Here is a 17,520-nt window from a genome sequence, read left to right on the forward strand (position 1 = left end):
ACTACACTTAGTGTATAAATCAGGTGGTCTGAATTGGGAAAATAATAGTATATAGTTTTTGCACAAGGGTTCCTTGGGGCATATGATATTTTAAGGGTTACACAAAGTTCAGAAACGTTGTATTAGTTGATCAGTCACCATCATCATAGCCAAGCGAGTACATGGTGACCAGATAAGGCTATCATGCGCACAAAAAAAATTAAGAGAGTGATGCAATAAGAGTATATATTAGTAAGTCATTACAAAAATAATGGACACCTGAAACGTTTCTAGTATTTTATTGGTAGATTTTAACATATATAATAATTAATGTATTCTCAATAATAATTTCTGGCACATACAAATGATACAGTGATAGATGCTGAGCTGAGGGAAGAACGAGGGCACAGAGAATTGGAAATATCTTTGGCCAGAGTCAGACCATCAAATAGATATTCTCTTTGTTTGAAGAACATAAGACCCTCATTGAATGAGAAGAGTCCTACTGAATGAGAGAAAATGTCCAATTGACAAGATGCTGTATTGCTTTTCTCATCTCTTGCCAGGAATTAGTGGAATGCAAGATATAAATTCGCGTTTGAGACCAAAGACCTGGATTCAATTACATTTCTACTCTAATACCAAAAATGAAAAAGATCAAAAGTTACAAGTTGAACCAACTTGATTTATATTTTTATATATTCCTATGTACTGTTCCTTTTGATGACACTTAAATAAAGTTGGATTTAATTGTAGAGAAGATGTTGGTATTTTATTTGGAAGCTGATAATCTTATTTTCTTCTTCATGGCAAATCAAATCTGAGCATTATTTCGATGACACTGCTAAATAAAGTTGATTTAATTATAAAGATGTTGGTATTCTATTTGGAAACTTGGTGATCCTATTTTCTTCACATCCAAGTATTTGTGTGAAATTTAAAAAAAGTCGGCCCAGCCTATTCCAAGTACATAAGGAATACACACACACACACACACACACACACACACACACACACACACACACACACACACACAACGTTCCTTGTATATAACAGTACAGATAATGGATGTCATGAACTATAAGACAATGGACGCAGATGAGAACTCAGATGTGGAGAAAGTCCATTTGGATGGCAAAGCTATTGAGGTTGTTCAGAAGTTTTGTTACCTTGGTGATACGGTTGAAACACAGAGAAGAGTTAAAAGTGGATCATGTAAGTTCATGATGTAAGCAAGGGAAGAGTCTATCAAGCATGTGTGTGCAGTGTGATGATGTATGAAAGTAAAAACTGGCCAATTAGGGTTGAGTACATGCGTTGCATGAGGAGATATGATATGAGGACATTCATGTAGATAAATGATATGAAAATGATACAATGGATGTGTAATGTAAGTCTTAAAAGACAGACTTAGTTCTCATGACCTCAAAGGAAGACTAAATCTGGACAATATAGAAAGATGTGTGCGGAACAAAAACTTTGATAGTATAGACACTTTAAAGAATGGGTTAGCATATCTAGAACAGGTTCAGTTCACAGGTGGAGATTAAGGAAAAGATGGGATGAAGATGTAGACATTACAAAATGTCAAATTCCTGGCTCATTTCTCATTATCGCTTAGATAAGAGGCCAGCCTCAAAAGCAAGTTAAAAAATTTGGATTCAATAACATTTCTACTCTAAAACATGCCTGTTAAACCAGCTTGATTTACATTCTTATATAGAGAACAAACTCGCTCACACACACACACACACACACACACACACACACACACACACACACACACACAAAGTTCCTTTTATATAATAGTACAGATAACAGATGTCATGAATTGTAAGACAAGGATGCAGATGAGAACTTAAATGTGGAGAAAGTCCACTTGGATGGCAAGCTTATTCAGAAGTTTTGTTACCTTGGTGATACGGTTGATTTATGAAAGTAAAAACTGGCCAGTGAGAGTTGAGGACATGTGTTGCATGGAGAGATATGATATGAGGACATTCATGTAGATAAATGATATGAAAATGATACAATGGATGTGTAATGTAAGTCTTAAAAGGTTCAGTTCACAGGTGGAGATTAAGGAAAAGATAGGATGAAGATGTCGACATTACAAAGTGTCACATTCCTGACTCATCTCTCGTCATCACTCAAAGGCGAGTTAAAAGACCTGGACTCAATTACATTTTACTCTAATACACGCCTGCTGAACCAACTTGCTTTACATCCTCATATTCCTATGTTCCTGTTCTTTTTGACGACACTGTTAAATAAAGTTTCATTTAATTGCAGAGAAGATGATGGAGCCTGATAAGCCTACTTTTTCTTCATGACAAATCAGCTCTGACCAACTCAACAAAATAGCTACCTCCCATCTCAACATTCAACTCACACCAATTCCCTCACTACAGAGCTTTATACATCTTTAAACACTTAAAAAATTGCACAGACTTTTACACTATACTGGCAAGACACCTGACATTACCCGGTTGTAAAATACACTTAAATATGATATGATATTTTAATTTACGCAGATTTTGTATTTATTATTATTGAGCTAATTCTATATTGTTTATTATATTGTACCCATTACATAGTAGTGAATTCCAAAGTAAAAATAAAAATGATTTAGATGCCATCACCTAGAAGTAAAACCAAAACGTTTAGGACTCCAGCCCTGATTGCTACCGTTTGAGCTATCATCAGATAAATAAGAAAAAAAGGAACCAACTTCAACATATAAATGTGTATATATTTACACATGCATACAAGAACACTTTTAAGTCAATTTACGCCTGTCAAGTTTCAATCTAAAAAATTTTACCCCTTAGCAGCTATTTTTACCGGATAAACACCCATAAAAGAACGATCCACAAAAATACAATCATTTGACCTGCCTCACGCCGCTCTATGACCTTACATCTCGGAGGAGATACATTTGAAAAAAATAGAGACAGACAGACGCACACACATAGTGAGTTTTATAACATACAGATGAGATTCTTTTAAATGTTTAAGTTATATGTTTTATAGTTCATAAAAAAATCTATAAAACAGGAAATCAGGCACAAGACTACTCAAAAATTAAGGAGGAGGTATTTATGGTCATCCTCATCACTGTACCTTTGGTTGGTCTATGTTAATCCGAGCTAGAGTTCTTATTCACCATAATACCACAAACACAACGGGGGAGTTGTTAAACTTTGTGACATATTTCCATTCTATAGAGGTCAGGCGCGAACGAACACCCCATAATTTTATTATACCATATTTCTTCAAACTGAAATATAATTATCAAAGTATACTTACGCAGATAGATATGAAAAGTCTTTATTAAAGTTTGTGCCTATTTCCATTCTATGGAGGCCAGGTACGAACGCAGACCCCACAATTTTATTATACCATCCCTATTTAAGTTAAAACATACTTATCAAAGTATTATTATGTACATCCATATCAGAAACACTCGTAAACGTTTTTTTTTATTTTTAAATTTTTTATTTCCATACTTTGTGGACCAGGCGCGTACGCAGATCCCACAATTTTAATGAACCACTGTTATACCAGATCAAACATACCCATTCTTGTATCTCGATATATCTTCTATCATTATATGTAATCAGTTTTCTATAATAGTCAACCATATAGGAGCCTATTCGTGACCAGACACACACACAGACGTTCAGCTTTATATTATAGATATACAGGGTGTCCACAAAGTCTGGCTACATTATGTAGCCAGACTTTGTGGGAGCATCCTGTAGATTATGTAGCCAGACTTTGTGGGCACCCTGTATATATACACACACATGCACGCACGCGTATATATATATATATATATATATATATATATATATATACGCGTGCGTGCATGTGTGTGTATATATATATATATATATATATATATATATATATATATATATATATATATATATATATATATACAGGGTGCCCACATTATGGCAGATCAAACATACCCATTCTTGTATCTCGATACATCTTCTACCATTATATGTAATCAGTTTTCTATAATAGTCAACTATATAGGAGCCTATTCCTGATCAGACACACACTGACGTTCAGCTTTATATTATGGATTAGTGACCTTATCTGTCTGTGTGCGGAACATTCAGCTTTATATTATAGATATACAGGGTGTCCACAAAGTCTGACTACATTATGTACACACATATATATATATATATATATATATATATATATATATATATATATATATATATATATATATATACATGCACGCACGCGTGTATATATATATATATATATATATATATATATATATATATATATATATATATATATATATATATATATATATACAGGGTGCCTACAAAGTCTGGCTACATAATCTACAGGATGTTTCCACAAAGTCTGGCTACATAATGTAGCCAGACTTTGTGACACCCTGTATAAGCTCTCTTAATACATTTACTTCTCATTGTTTCTGTTATTTCTAAATTAAGCTTATTGCAACTGTTTGTATTCTTAATACGATCTGGTAACTTGTTAAAAAATATATTACTCTATAAGTGAAATAATCAACTTGCCTTGTTCCAATGCATTCTTTTGCTCCTATTATGTTAAATAAATCTGTTTTAATTGTAGACAAGATATTGGTATTTTATTCAGACCCCGGTGACCCTATTTTCTTCTTCTTCATTTTAAGCCAGCTCAGTTAGATAAATACAGACACGGCTGACTGAACAAAACAGCTATCTCCCATCTTGACATTGAACTCACAGCAACTCTCTTCTTTACAGTATAATTGGGGTTGGCTTTTCTTTTCTTTTTTTGTGTTTTAGGATATATCAGGTTTTATCTCTTTTAATTATCGTTATATGAATTTAATTGACCATTGAGTCAATTCAAGTTGTATAACTACACCTATAGATTTGATGACCATTTAGATATATTTTCTTGTTCAAGAAAAAGAAAATATGGCTGAAAAGTCATTATGGTTGCAATCTTGTTTGAAATGACAATCAAACATTAACTTAATTTTTACAAACAAAATTTTGACAGAATGTCATTTTGTGGAGTTACGTTTGTGAACTAAAAACTGAATATTAATCAAAATACATTGAAAATATCAGGAGACTGTAATGTTTTGAAGGGTTTAATATAAGAACAGAACAAAAAGAGAAATATGAAATACGACAGGATTTATTGACTCCTCTTCCAGCCCGCGTGGGCCTCGATTACATTACATTTCTTTTTCTCCCATTCCAAAAGAGTTCAATTAAGAGGAAAGAGGGTTAACAGTCCAAGGGAGATAATTCCGATTATTCCACATCTCCCTTTCAAGTTTCAAATTCATAGTGAAAGTTTCTCTGGTGGTTGAATTTTTCTACCACTCTTTGTATATTTTACTTTGGGACTTTCTGAGTTAAAGGATTGGATATCCTCGTGTACAGTTGACTGCACATCTGTTTGGTTAGTTTGTCCCATTAAATTATTGTAGCTGCACTCAGGAATGTCTCTGGATGCATTTGGTAAGACAGATAATTCTGTCGGTGCAGCTATTTGAGGAAAATCGATGTGCTCATTTCTTTTTCGAAGATGGTTTCTGTTTCTACGAAACAATCCTGAGTCCGTTTCAACCAGGACTGATCTGGAGTAACAGTATCTACCACTTTGGCTGGGCTCGTTTTGGGTGTTTTCACCCAAACTGTCTGTCCTTGGGTAACAGGGGTTTGTTCTCTAGTTCTATGACGTTTATCAAAATACAACTTTTGTTTCATTTTGATCCGAGCGTCTGCTTCTTTGAATTTTTCGACACTTTGTTGATAATTTTCATTTTGGTGAGGAAGTGCTGGAATGCGAGTCCTGAGTTTCCTATTCATGAACAATTCTGCAGGGCTTTGGCCATGCTGTAGTGGAGTAGTACGGTAATTAAGTAAAGCAATGTAAGGATCCTTTGACTTTTTAAAAAGATTTTTGACTGTCTGAACAGCACGTTCTGCTTCGCCATTGCCTTGAGGATGTTGTGGACTGCTAGTAAGGTGAATAAAACCATAGATTTTTGCAAACTCTAGGAAATCTTTAGATATAAATTGAGGGCCATTGTCACTTATTATCATTTCAGGTATACCGTACTTAGCAAATATTGATTTGCAGTGGTTTACGATACAACTTGCATTGGTATTTTCAAGATGTGATATTTCTATCCATCTTGAATAATAGTCTATAACTATGAGGTATTTGTGGCCATTCAATTCAAATAAATCCATTGCAACTTTTTGCAAGCTGGCGTAGAACCGCTATATAGGTTTCTATATTTTCTTCCAGTTCCTGCTTTCGAAGGTGAAATTTGTATGACTCGTACGCTTCATGCGTTTCTCCAACAAAGAAGTCCTCAAATTTTTGCAAGACTTTTTGAAGATTATTTCGATCCTCCTCCGAATTAAAATGTAGCCCTTCAAAAATATCGAAACATTCCTCACCGATTATAGAAAGGAAAACAGAAGTCTGATATACTGAATCAACCTCGTTTGACAATCGACTGGCCACAGAATAATTCAAAAAATTTTGTTTAAATTTCCTCCAATTGTTTGCAACATTTCCTGACAGAGACATTTTTGCCGGGGGCGGTATATTGGCGTTGAAATTTCTTTGAGCCATAATTTTATTTTATTTCTTTTTTTTTTTTTTATTTCTTTATTTTATTTTTTTTTTTGTAAAAATAAAACAAACTTACTAGTTTTCTGACGAAACTCTTTTTTTTTTTTTTTTGGTAATTTACTTCGGTTGCCCGGGTTTGTTTGCTGTTTTGATGTCTTTCTTTTTTCCTTTTATATATAAAATTCTTTTTTTTTTCTCGATCTCACTTCTGACTCCATGTAATGTTTTGAAGGGTTTAATATAAGAACAGAACAAAAAGAGAAATATGAAATACGACAGGATTTATTGACTCCTCTTCCAGCCCGCGTGGGGCTCGATTACATTACATTTCTTTTTCTCCCATTCCAAAAGAGTTCAATTAAGAGGAAAGAGGGTTAACAGTCCAAGGGAGATAATTCCGATTATTCCACAGAGACAACCTGATAAGTCTATACTCCTATAAATTCGTTTTTCTTTTGTGTGTATTGATATTCATATTAAAAACCCTCTTTTCTATTTATTTAATGTATTTATTTGCTTCCTCACCAAAGCAAATTAGGCACAAGGCCGTTTTTAATGTGGGGGGTAAAAACCAGCTCCCCTAAAAATAGGCAAAAAGGGGACACTCTGGTTACCAAAAATAATAATTGTCCCAGTATAGAGGGTTTCTCCTCCATTAACTGGTACAAATTATCTTAAGTACAGCATCTGCGGAACAGTTACTACGCTTTGATCCCGGCCTGAAGGTCAAGAACAACAGAAAAAAGGCAAGCTATTTATTTTCTCCCGCACCGAGCAAATTAGGCACAAGGCCGATTTTTAATGTGAGGAGTGAAGGGGAAATGGGGACCAACTCCCCAGGAACTAGAGGAGCTGGATAGTGACAATTGGTATAAAGGGTTACCCCTACATTGACCAAGGTCTTATATGTGGGGTCGCCTCCACATATGGTTTTTGCTTGCAGTATCTGCTGGAACAGATGGTATTTATTTGCTCCCCCACCGAGCAAATTTGGCACAAGGCCGATTTTTAATGTGAGGAGTGAAGGGAGGGGGAAGGGGAAAAGGGGACCAGCTCCCGAGAGTGGGAAATGGGAGCTGGTTAAAGGTCAGACATGTGGGGTTGCCCCCACATCTGGTCTTTGCTAGTCATAGCTAGTCATAGCTTGCAGTAGGTATTTATTTGCTCCCCCACCGAGCAAATTAGGCACAAGGCCGATTTTTATTGTGAGGAGTTAAGGGAGGGGGAAGGGAAAAAGGGGACCAGCTCCCGAGAGGAGGGAAATGGGAGCTGGTTAAAGGTCAAGCATGTGGGGTTGCCCCCACATCTGGTCTTTGCTAGTCATAGCTTGCAGTATCTGCCGGAACAGATGGTATTTATTTGCTCCCCCACCGAGCAAATTAGGCACAAGGCCGATTTTTAATGTGAGGAGTGAAGGGAGGGGGAAGGGAAAAAGGGGACCAGCTCCTGAGAGGTGGGAAATGGGAGCTGGTTAAAGGTCAGGCATGTGGGGTTGCCCCCACATCTGGTCTTTGCTAGTCATAGCTAGTCATAGCTAGTCATAGCTTGCAGTATCTGCCGGAACAGATGGTATTTATTTGCTCCCCCACCGAGCAAATTAGGCACAAGGCCAATTTTTAATGTGAGGAGTGAAGGGAGGGGGAAGGGAAAAAGGGGACCAGCTCCCGAGAGGTGGGAAATGGGAGCTGGTTAAAGGTCAGGCATGTGGGGTTGCCCCCACATCTGGTCTTTGCTAGTCATAGCTAGTCATAGCTTGCAGTATCTGCCGGAACAGATACTACACTTTGATCTTGGCCTGGCCCCTCTTCTTGTGAAGAAGGTCGGCCAAGAACAACAGAAAAAAGGCAAGTCTCTTTTCTATTTACTTGAAAAGAAAATACAATTTTCTTATATATGGGTCGTGGAAATGCATTCACTAGCAAAAGATCTATCTAATTTGCATATTCTTTTAAACATTCATTTTAATTAATTCCCTATTAGTTTTTTCTAACTATTACGTGTAATTATATTCATGCAGATATTCCAGATGATTTATACTTGCATAATATTTGCGTAAAATCTTTACAGTAAACAAAAAATTGTTTTCATATATATTTATGTATACGTATATATTTTTGTTTAATCTATTAGTCTATCTATCTATCTATCTATCTATCTATCTATCTATCTATAAAAGTGAACATGTCTGTGTGTGTGTGTGTGTGTGTGTGTGTGTGTGTACATTTCCCTACGCAATACCTCTGTCAATTTTTAGTCTACAGACTCGAAATTTGATATACGTGGTACTGAGATTTGGGAAAATCTATGTGATCGGTTTTCAGCCAGAAATTTAGCTGTTAAGGGGTCAAAGTTCAACGATTTGACCTTTGACAACTCTACCAAACTCCTCCGACAATTTTGGGTCTAAACACTTGGAATTTTATATATAGGTTCCTTGGACATGGATCTAACTGAATAACTTGATTTAAGCCCAAAATAATAAATGTTAAGGGGTCATAATAGGGGTCAAATTTAAAAAAATTGACCATCTTTTTTTTTTTTTTTTGCTCAGCATACACCTCCAAACACCCGGGCAACGCGGGTACCCATGCTAGTATATATATATATAAAAGTGAATGTGTGTGTGTGTGTGTGTACATTTTCCAACACAATAACTCTGTCAATTTTAAGTCTGCAGACTCGAAATTTGATATACAGAGTACTGAGGTTTGGGAACATCTTTGGAATCCATTTTCGGCCAGAAATTTGGTTGTTAAGGGGTCAAAGTTCAACGATTTCACTTTTGAGAACTCTACCAAACTCCTCCGACAATTTTGTCTCTAAATACTTAGAATTTTATATATAGGTTCCTTGGACATGGATCTAACTGAATAACTTGATTTGAGCCAAAAACAATAAATTTTAAAGGGTCATAATAGGGGTCAAAGTTTTAAAAAATTGACCTCTGCGGTCTCTACCAAATTACTCAGACAATTTCTGGTCTATACATTTGAAATTTTACATAAAGAGTATTCAGAGATAGGGCAAGCTTTTTCATCGGTTTGGATCGAAAATTTTTAGTTACCAATATATAAATGTATATATGTATGTATGTTTGCATGTCTGCATAAAACTCTCAACAGAGGTGATGGATTTTACCAAGATCAGTATTGTTTTAAAGTTTGACCTTTCATCCGACAAATCGCGAAAAATTGGCTCATCTACAACTAGGCACTTTTCTACAGGGGGGGGCGCTTTTTTGCTGATATTTTTGAAAGCTATCCTCTCCTTTAGATTGTCTAGCCTTAATTTAAACATAACTCACTTCAGGTTTGACGGTGGTCGTAACCGCAAAGACATCATTTTTTTTTTTTCCCGTTCTTTTCCTCCTTCGCGGTATGGGTTTGAGCCTGCCTGTTTGCTCATTTATTCAGTAGCTTGTGATCACGTCGGGGTCACCATTTTAGGGAGTTGAGTTAATGCTTTTCGGGCACTCCCTAATAAAATAAATATTTCAACACAAGCCACAAGCTACTGAATAAACGAGCAAACAACTTCATAAAACTTCACAGAGGAAAGGTTTATTGAAGATAAGAGGGTAAGATGCCAAAAAGATATATCTAGGATAGAACTCGTCTGACTTTGCCCGGTAGTTATTCCCAAGTGGGAATCGTTGATACCGGTGTAGGCAGAGAGAGAGAGTGAGGAAACAGGTCCGCTCTCTTTGACGTCTTGATGGAAAAGGGAAGAGTTTTTCTCGTCCGGGACGGAAGCAGTTATAGTTCCTTAAGGGGTAAGGAAGATCCCTGCGCTATGCCTCTGATTGGTCAGTATGTGTTATATCGCGCAGTCAGGGGAGGCACTGACGCACAAGAAAAGAGTTCTATTTGTTTCTGCTACATCATATAACTGCTACATTATCCCCTGCTTAGGCGTATAGCCGATATAAAAACGAGATATGCTTTATTGATGGTAGCAGTTTAAAAGAATGGATTTAAATAAACATGCAAATTGCAGTAAGAGAGAGAAAAAAAAGATGAATGTTTGGAAAAATGTCTTTGTTGTTGTTGTTTTTGTTGAAAAGAGAAAAAGCAAGTCGCAAATATGGCATTCAAAGCATGCCACTGAACATATAATAATTCAAATATATACAGTCTTGCAGAATGTTTGCATTGGATATCATAGGTTAGTTCTATACAGCCCTGCAGTTTTAATTCCCCAAATGGGAGATGACGGTGATTCAATGGTAATGACAGGGACTGACGATCTGGGTGTCCTAGGTTCGAATCCGGTTTGTTCTATGTTGGCAAAATTCCGTAAACTAATTCTGCTAGAGAATATCCCAAATTTTCCTTCCTTGCATAACAGACAAGGAGAACAATATCTTCATATGTAGCAGAATCGTGAAGTGATTCCTAATAATGCTAAAAAGTATATGGCTCTAACTGCTACTCTCTTTTTTTTCTCCGCTTTGTTTGAATTCGCTTTCTTCGTCACTTCCAAAAGCAAGTAAATTTCTCAAGAATTTCGACCAATGAAAGTCGTTCTAACAGAGTGGACATTCAGTTTGTTTTGAACCAAAACACTCTTTAAAATATGTTTAAAAACAAATATTTACAAAATATAAATAAAATTTTCAAAAATCCGCAAAAATCAGAAAAAAGATTATGCAAGTCCAAGTCTAGAGTTCAACCTAAAAAAAAAAAATTAAAAAAAAAAAAAAAAATTTATAATGTACGTACTCGTCACGGAAGAAAAATGTCATATTCACAAAATCACGTGTATTGATCAAAGTTTTCTTTTGATTTTAACTAAGAAAACAATAACGTTGTGTCCTGCTCCACCATATTTAATAAATAAAGGGAGACAAACCAATTCAACTGTCAAGATCAAAATCAGCTTTGTAATGGCTACGATTTACTATTAAAATCCGTAAAAAATATTATTTTTTTTTATATATAAAATGGTACTAATAGCAGAGAGGGGACAAACATTGGTTCATGTGACGATCCGCCTATATTTTTTTAGTGTCGCCTTTTTTTCAATTTTTTCAGCAGACGAATGTACACTGATCTACCAGATTATATAGGGTGGGGCACTGGGGCAGTGGGGCACTGGGGCAGAGCAACTTGCTTATTTGGAATATCAATAAAATTTAAATAAGCAAGTTGGTCTGCCTTAAAAAAAAAAAAATGGAAATATGTCAATATTTAAATATTTGTAGGGAGGCTCAATTTACCTTCACGTTTCATCACCCGACAATTTCTAATGCAACATTGTAGTAAATCGATCAGCTATTTTAGAACTACTTGTTTTTAGGCCAAATTTCGCGAATTCAGCCTTTTTAAGCAATTTTCCCATTTCCAATTATTTTGTATACATATTTATGGTTATCTTCAAGTTACGTCAGCTAACATTTATAAAGGTTTTGGCCGGACGATTTTTTTTCCTTTCTTTTTTTTTTTAACACGTAATCTTCACATTTCATCATCCGACATTTACAACTTTTAAATTAACAGGAAAAATTTTAAAATATGTATATATTCGGATCTGTATTCCGTATTGTTTTCACTGGTTGCTGTGTTTGTTTTAGCGCACGCAAAAATTGAACGCACGCGTGAAAACAAACATGGCGACCAGTGAAAACAATACGGAATACAGACCTGAATACCCCTAAAAATCAACTTTTTAAGGTAAGTCTCTAGTTGGTACTCTAGCGCCTATTGACTATTATTACCCGTAGAGTAATAAATGAAAAATCCTTTCTGTAAATGGAGTTATGCGTGTTCTCGTCGAGTGGTTCCAACATGGGGGATCCATTTCTTGTATTAGAAACTGTGCACACACGTAAGTATACCAAAGAATTTTCCTGTTAATTTAAAAATTGTAAACGTCAGGTGACGAAAATTGAAGATTGCGCATCAAAAAAATAAAAAATAAAATAAAAAGAAATTCGAAAAAAAAAAAAAAAAAGAAAGAAAAGAATTCGTTCAGACAAAACCTTTGCAAAAGTCGGGTGACGAAACGAAATCAATCTCTGTCCCGTCTGTTATTAGCACACACACACACACACACACACACACACACACACACACACACACACACACACACACAACTACTTGATCAATTTACGTAATTTTTGGAATATGACATTTTCGTTTCGTGAGGTGTAGGTGTACGTACATGATATATATATATATATATATATATATATATATATATATATATATATATATATATATATATATGTGTGTGTGTGTATTTATTGTTATTTTGACTTATTGAACTTATTGAATCTGAACGAGACTTTTTAATTAGGTTGAATTCTGGATAAGAACCAAAACAATTAATATTTTGCACAAATTTGCATGATGAACTTAGTTCGTCGAACTAATTTGTTCTGCCACCGCTGCTGCGAAAATCTGACAAAGTAATCGCAGTTGGGAACAACACACACGCACAAACACACGCATATGCACAGACACAAACACACACAAACAAACAAACACACACACACACACACACACTACTACATTGATATTTTACTCCGACAATTTCTACGACATTGAACGTAACTACTACAACTACCATTACCTTGTCTCGCTGTTACTAAGTGAGATGATTCTTTCTTACGAAAGTAGATCAACGGTTTTTGAAAACATTTAGTTTTTGTTTCCACCGGACTGTTATCATTTCTCCAAGGATCATTGTTGGTAAGTTGTATTGTTATTAGTAGCATTTTAAGATATATATATTGAACCGGATAAAAGCAGTTATTAGAATTTAATCCAATAACACTTTTGGTTTAAGTGAAAGTTCTGCGAGTTTATTTAAAATTTTAAAAGTGGGTGTTATTTGTGTTGTGTTTTGGTTTGTAGTAGTTATCCCAAGAAAGGGGTCGAAACATTTTTTTTTTTTAAACTTAAAAGTGATTTTATCTGATTTAGGCTGGAAAGAATTAAATAAGCTTTAATTTGTACCTTTTTAAAACAGAAATGTGTATGTGTGTGTTTAAGGGTTTTTCATTATTGGCAACGTCCTTCTAAAAGGGTAAAACGACAACACCATAATATGGAATTCTCGAGCTTATATCATAGTGGATTATGATTTCAGTCGGTTTGAGATTATCCTCCCAGGTATTATCTCATCCTTTGGCAAGGCAGAATAGGGGTGTTTGTGTAGATTGGTGATATTTTAAATCAGCGCATTCATTTCACATGCGTAACATTAACAATGTTTTCATCTGAAATGCATTGTTTTAAAAAGCCACTAATCTACACAAGTACCAAGATTGGTTTATTGTCGGTTGTATATAGGTTCGTGGGCGACCCCTCATCAAAGAATACCTGCTACAAGGCCGATCAAGGCAAACCTTGCAACAATCCAGAGTGCCCTCTTTCTTTTGGAGGAGCTGGGTTTTCCATGTTAAACCCAACTCGTGTCAAATCCAGTCTTAATGAGAATGGTGCTTCTGCTTGAGTGCTTGGGTATTACCGTCTGGACAAACAAAGATAAATATGAAATTCTTACTTTGACAAGGTCTTTAAATATAACAAAATAGAACTTTTGAAAAGAAAATCGAAGCTTCGTGATTGATTTTTTTTTTGTACTTAATCGTGCTATTTTTTTTTTTTTTTTTTTTTGATGGAATTTTGAAGTAAAATTCAATTTTTACAGTATCTTTGATTTAATAAATCATATTTGATTTATTAAATTGTTAGGTGAAAATACTATACTGGCCATGTTTGAAAGGGATTTCTAAATAATAACGTTACTATTTCAGCACGACCCGTATTCTGCATAAATACCCACGTTTTTATTGTCAACAAATAATAAACTCGAGTGAAAAAAAAAAAAAAAAAAAAAAAATGGCAAAATCCCTTCATCTTTAGTGTGAAGAAACTCCCCTCTCCTCCGTCGTCTCTGGGGAGTAAATTTCTTTCCACGTAAAATCTTTCCTTAAAAAGAAAATTGTTTATAGAACAATTAAAAACAAAAAACAACAAATAATGTTTATTACCACTACTTAGTAACTTACTGTTTACGTGATGACAATTCTTAATCGGATATTTTGTGCCTATAAACATCTTTTCCGGATTAACTGTATGTATAAAAAGAATAAGTAAATAAAATATAAAACGATCATTGAACAAAACGGTGCTTCTACAGAATTTGAACCGAGCTAAGCAGACTTTAAAACCTTAAACTTGGATTAGTGTAAAAATACAAAAAAAAAAAAAAAAAAAGAAAATAAATCTGTTCAAATTCTGTAGAAGTATCAACAAAAACATTTTCTAAAAAGACGGAAGGCCCCAAAACAAAGGTGCGGCTTTGACCTGGATAAAGCATAACCCCCCCCCCCCCACACACACACACACGTATTATATCGGGAGGGGGGGGGCGTCTACTTTTCTGAACATGTAATCGGCCACCTTAAATTAAAATTTAATGCTTTTAATCGTTAGCAAGAATATAGATAAACAAATACTCTCTCCTCCTAAAGATCTTGGGTCGATTCTTATTTCAATCACTCAAATTATGTACGGTGAAATGATCGGCAAGATTTTGTTATTACTCCCGAGCAACTTATTTTGCTACTTGTTAGGAACAAGTATCCAGATGATTTCAGTAACAGCATCTTCGAGTATTGACACGTGACACGACCTTTGTAACATGCCATTATTACAGAGGGCCGTGGTTTTGAGGGAGAATCTCTCTCGAAAGTGACCATTGTAGTTTACGAGAAAACTTTTTCTTTTTTTGGGGGGGGGGGGGGCTCGAGAGTCACCACTTATCAAGGCTTGGATGCCACTCAAGGATAAGGGTTAGGTAGTTGGTGAAACAAGATCAGACACGCCGTCTGAGACACGGTGGAACTTTAGTAGAGTTAGATTATCTAAATCGACCATTAGGAATTTACATTAGACTTGAAGACGACCATGTTATAGTCAGTCGGGAAGCAGGCAAATGGTACTGCATTATTATTTATTTATTTCATTTTTTTTTTTTTTTTTACCAATCTGGAAGTTTGTCTCTTTTTTTTTACTTTAACTATTTTTTTTTTGTGATTATGCGGAATGGATGGATCACGTTAAAATAACAACGTTATTATTTAAAAACTCATTCTTAACATGGGAAGAGGGGGAGCGTTTTGTACCATGTACTTTCGCTTAATAATTTATTAAGCAAAAGAAATCGGGAAACTTAAATTTAACTTGAAAATCTTATCTAAAATTTTGCATAAGCACTAACTCCCCCCCCCCCACGATTTTAAAATCGTGAACTGCTTCGGTCATTTCCGCGCCTAACTCTAGATTCTCCGTTAATACTCTAGATTGACTACTGAAATCCTTTGGATACTCATTCCTTACAAGCATCCTGACTTTTCATTAAACGGTGTTTTAATAAACAAAAATATAAGTACGGGCATTAATGCCGGAAAACTGATAAGCGGACATTGTTTTGAAAGCCAGTTTATCATAATTTTTATGTAGGTGTCCGATTACTTTTTGATTGTATTTGAAAGATTCAAGCTAAAAGTTAATTTCCAAAAGGAAAAAATATTTGTACACGTGAAAAAATAGTTATAATGAAAAATGTTTTCACGGCGACATTCGGAAACTGACAAGTTTAGCTAAATTTTGAAGTTAAATAAATTAATTGTAAAAATCTAGGCAAAAAATCCTTTGAAAGATAAATATTAGTTTTCTGGAACTATTTCAAAGATAATTAGTAAAGTCCTAAGATATTGAATTTTAAAAAAAAAACAAAAAAACCCTGTTTGTACAAAAAAATAGCTTAATTAAGTCCCCAAAAGCGAGAGATTCAGGCTTCGCACAAACAAAACAAACGAACTCGTCTAAACATGGATTCTACAGAAGGCCAAAATGTCAGAAAGTCAAAAGGCTGTCTGAAAATGACGTCAGGTAGTTAGAGGAAGAGAGTGCTAATTTTATTTATTTATTTTCCAGTCGTGCATCCGTACATTCCTTTCGTGAACGTTTGTATAATATTTTACCATTTTTTTTTAATTTCATTATTTTTGTGTGTTCTTGCTTTTGGATTAAAATTTTTTTTTTTTTTCAAAAGTATATAAATATTATGTTAAACTCAAGATTTCATATTCATGCAGGCAAGGAAATATTGGAATCGTACAGATAAAAATCACGCTTAAAATGTAATCTAAAAAAAAAAAAAACAGGAAATATTTTTACAATTATAATTTTTGGATGAAAATATTAAATAAACAATGCTTAATTCAACGATAATATCGGTAGTTTGAGAAATTAATTTTTCTTCAAGTTATATTGAATTTGTTAATACGGACTTTAGGGGATTTTTTTTGTAAGAATCCTGAAAAAATAGATTGTTTTTTTCTTATTATTACAATTTACGATGCTTTATTTTAATAGCAGCAAAAATAAATTTATTCATTTCTTTTACTACTGAAAACCATAACTTTAGTAAAAGCGGTTTTTGTTTAAACAAAATAATACATTTTCACTAAGATAAAAAAAAAGAATAAATAATTGGTTCATTATTTGATAAATACTGAAAATTTTCATTTTTTTGATAAATACTGAAAATAAACTGTTGTTCTTGGCCTTCGGGTCGGGATTAAAGTGTAGTATCTGTTCGGGCAGATACTGCAAGCAAAGACCCTATGTGGGGGCGACCCCACAGATAAGACCTTGGTCAATGTAGAGGCAACCCTTCATACCAATTGTCACTATCCAGCTCCTCTACTCCCCGGGGAGTTGGTCCTCATTTCCCCTTCACTCCTCACATTAAAAATCGGCCTTGTGCCTAATTTGCTCGGTGGGGGAGCAAATAAATACTTGGCCTTCGGGCCGGGATCAAAGTGCAGTATCTGTTCCGGCAGATACTGCAAGCAAAGAACATATGTGGGGGGAAACCCCA

At 34.8% G+C, this 17,520-nt stretch overlaps 1 protein-coding gene across 1 annotated transcript in view; it reads left to right on the top strand.

The window, feature by feature from the left end:
• The first annotated feature begins 13,088 nt into the window (after window positions 1-13,088).
• Window positions 13,089-17,520, top strand: part of LOC145297604 (uncharacterized) — a 53,920-nt gene continuing 49,488 nt past the window's right edge. The window contains exon 1 of the mRNA XM_080143663.1: window positions 13,089-13,313. The gene's annotated coding sequence lies outside the window, so the exon portion shown is untranslated. The remainder of the gene's footprint in view (window positions 13,314-17,520) is intronic.

Source organism: Euprymna scolopes, chromosome 18 (assembly GCF_053919585.1).
Source record: "Euprymna scolopes isolate OS-2025 chromosome 18, ASM5391958v1, whole genome shotgun sequence".
NCBI classification, from domain to species: domain Eukaryota; kingdom Metazoa; phylum Mollusca; class Cephalopoda; order Sepiida; family Sepiolidae; genus Euprymna; species Euprymna scolopes.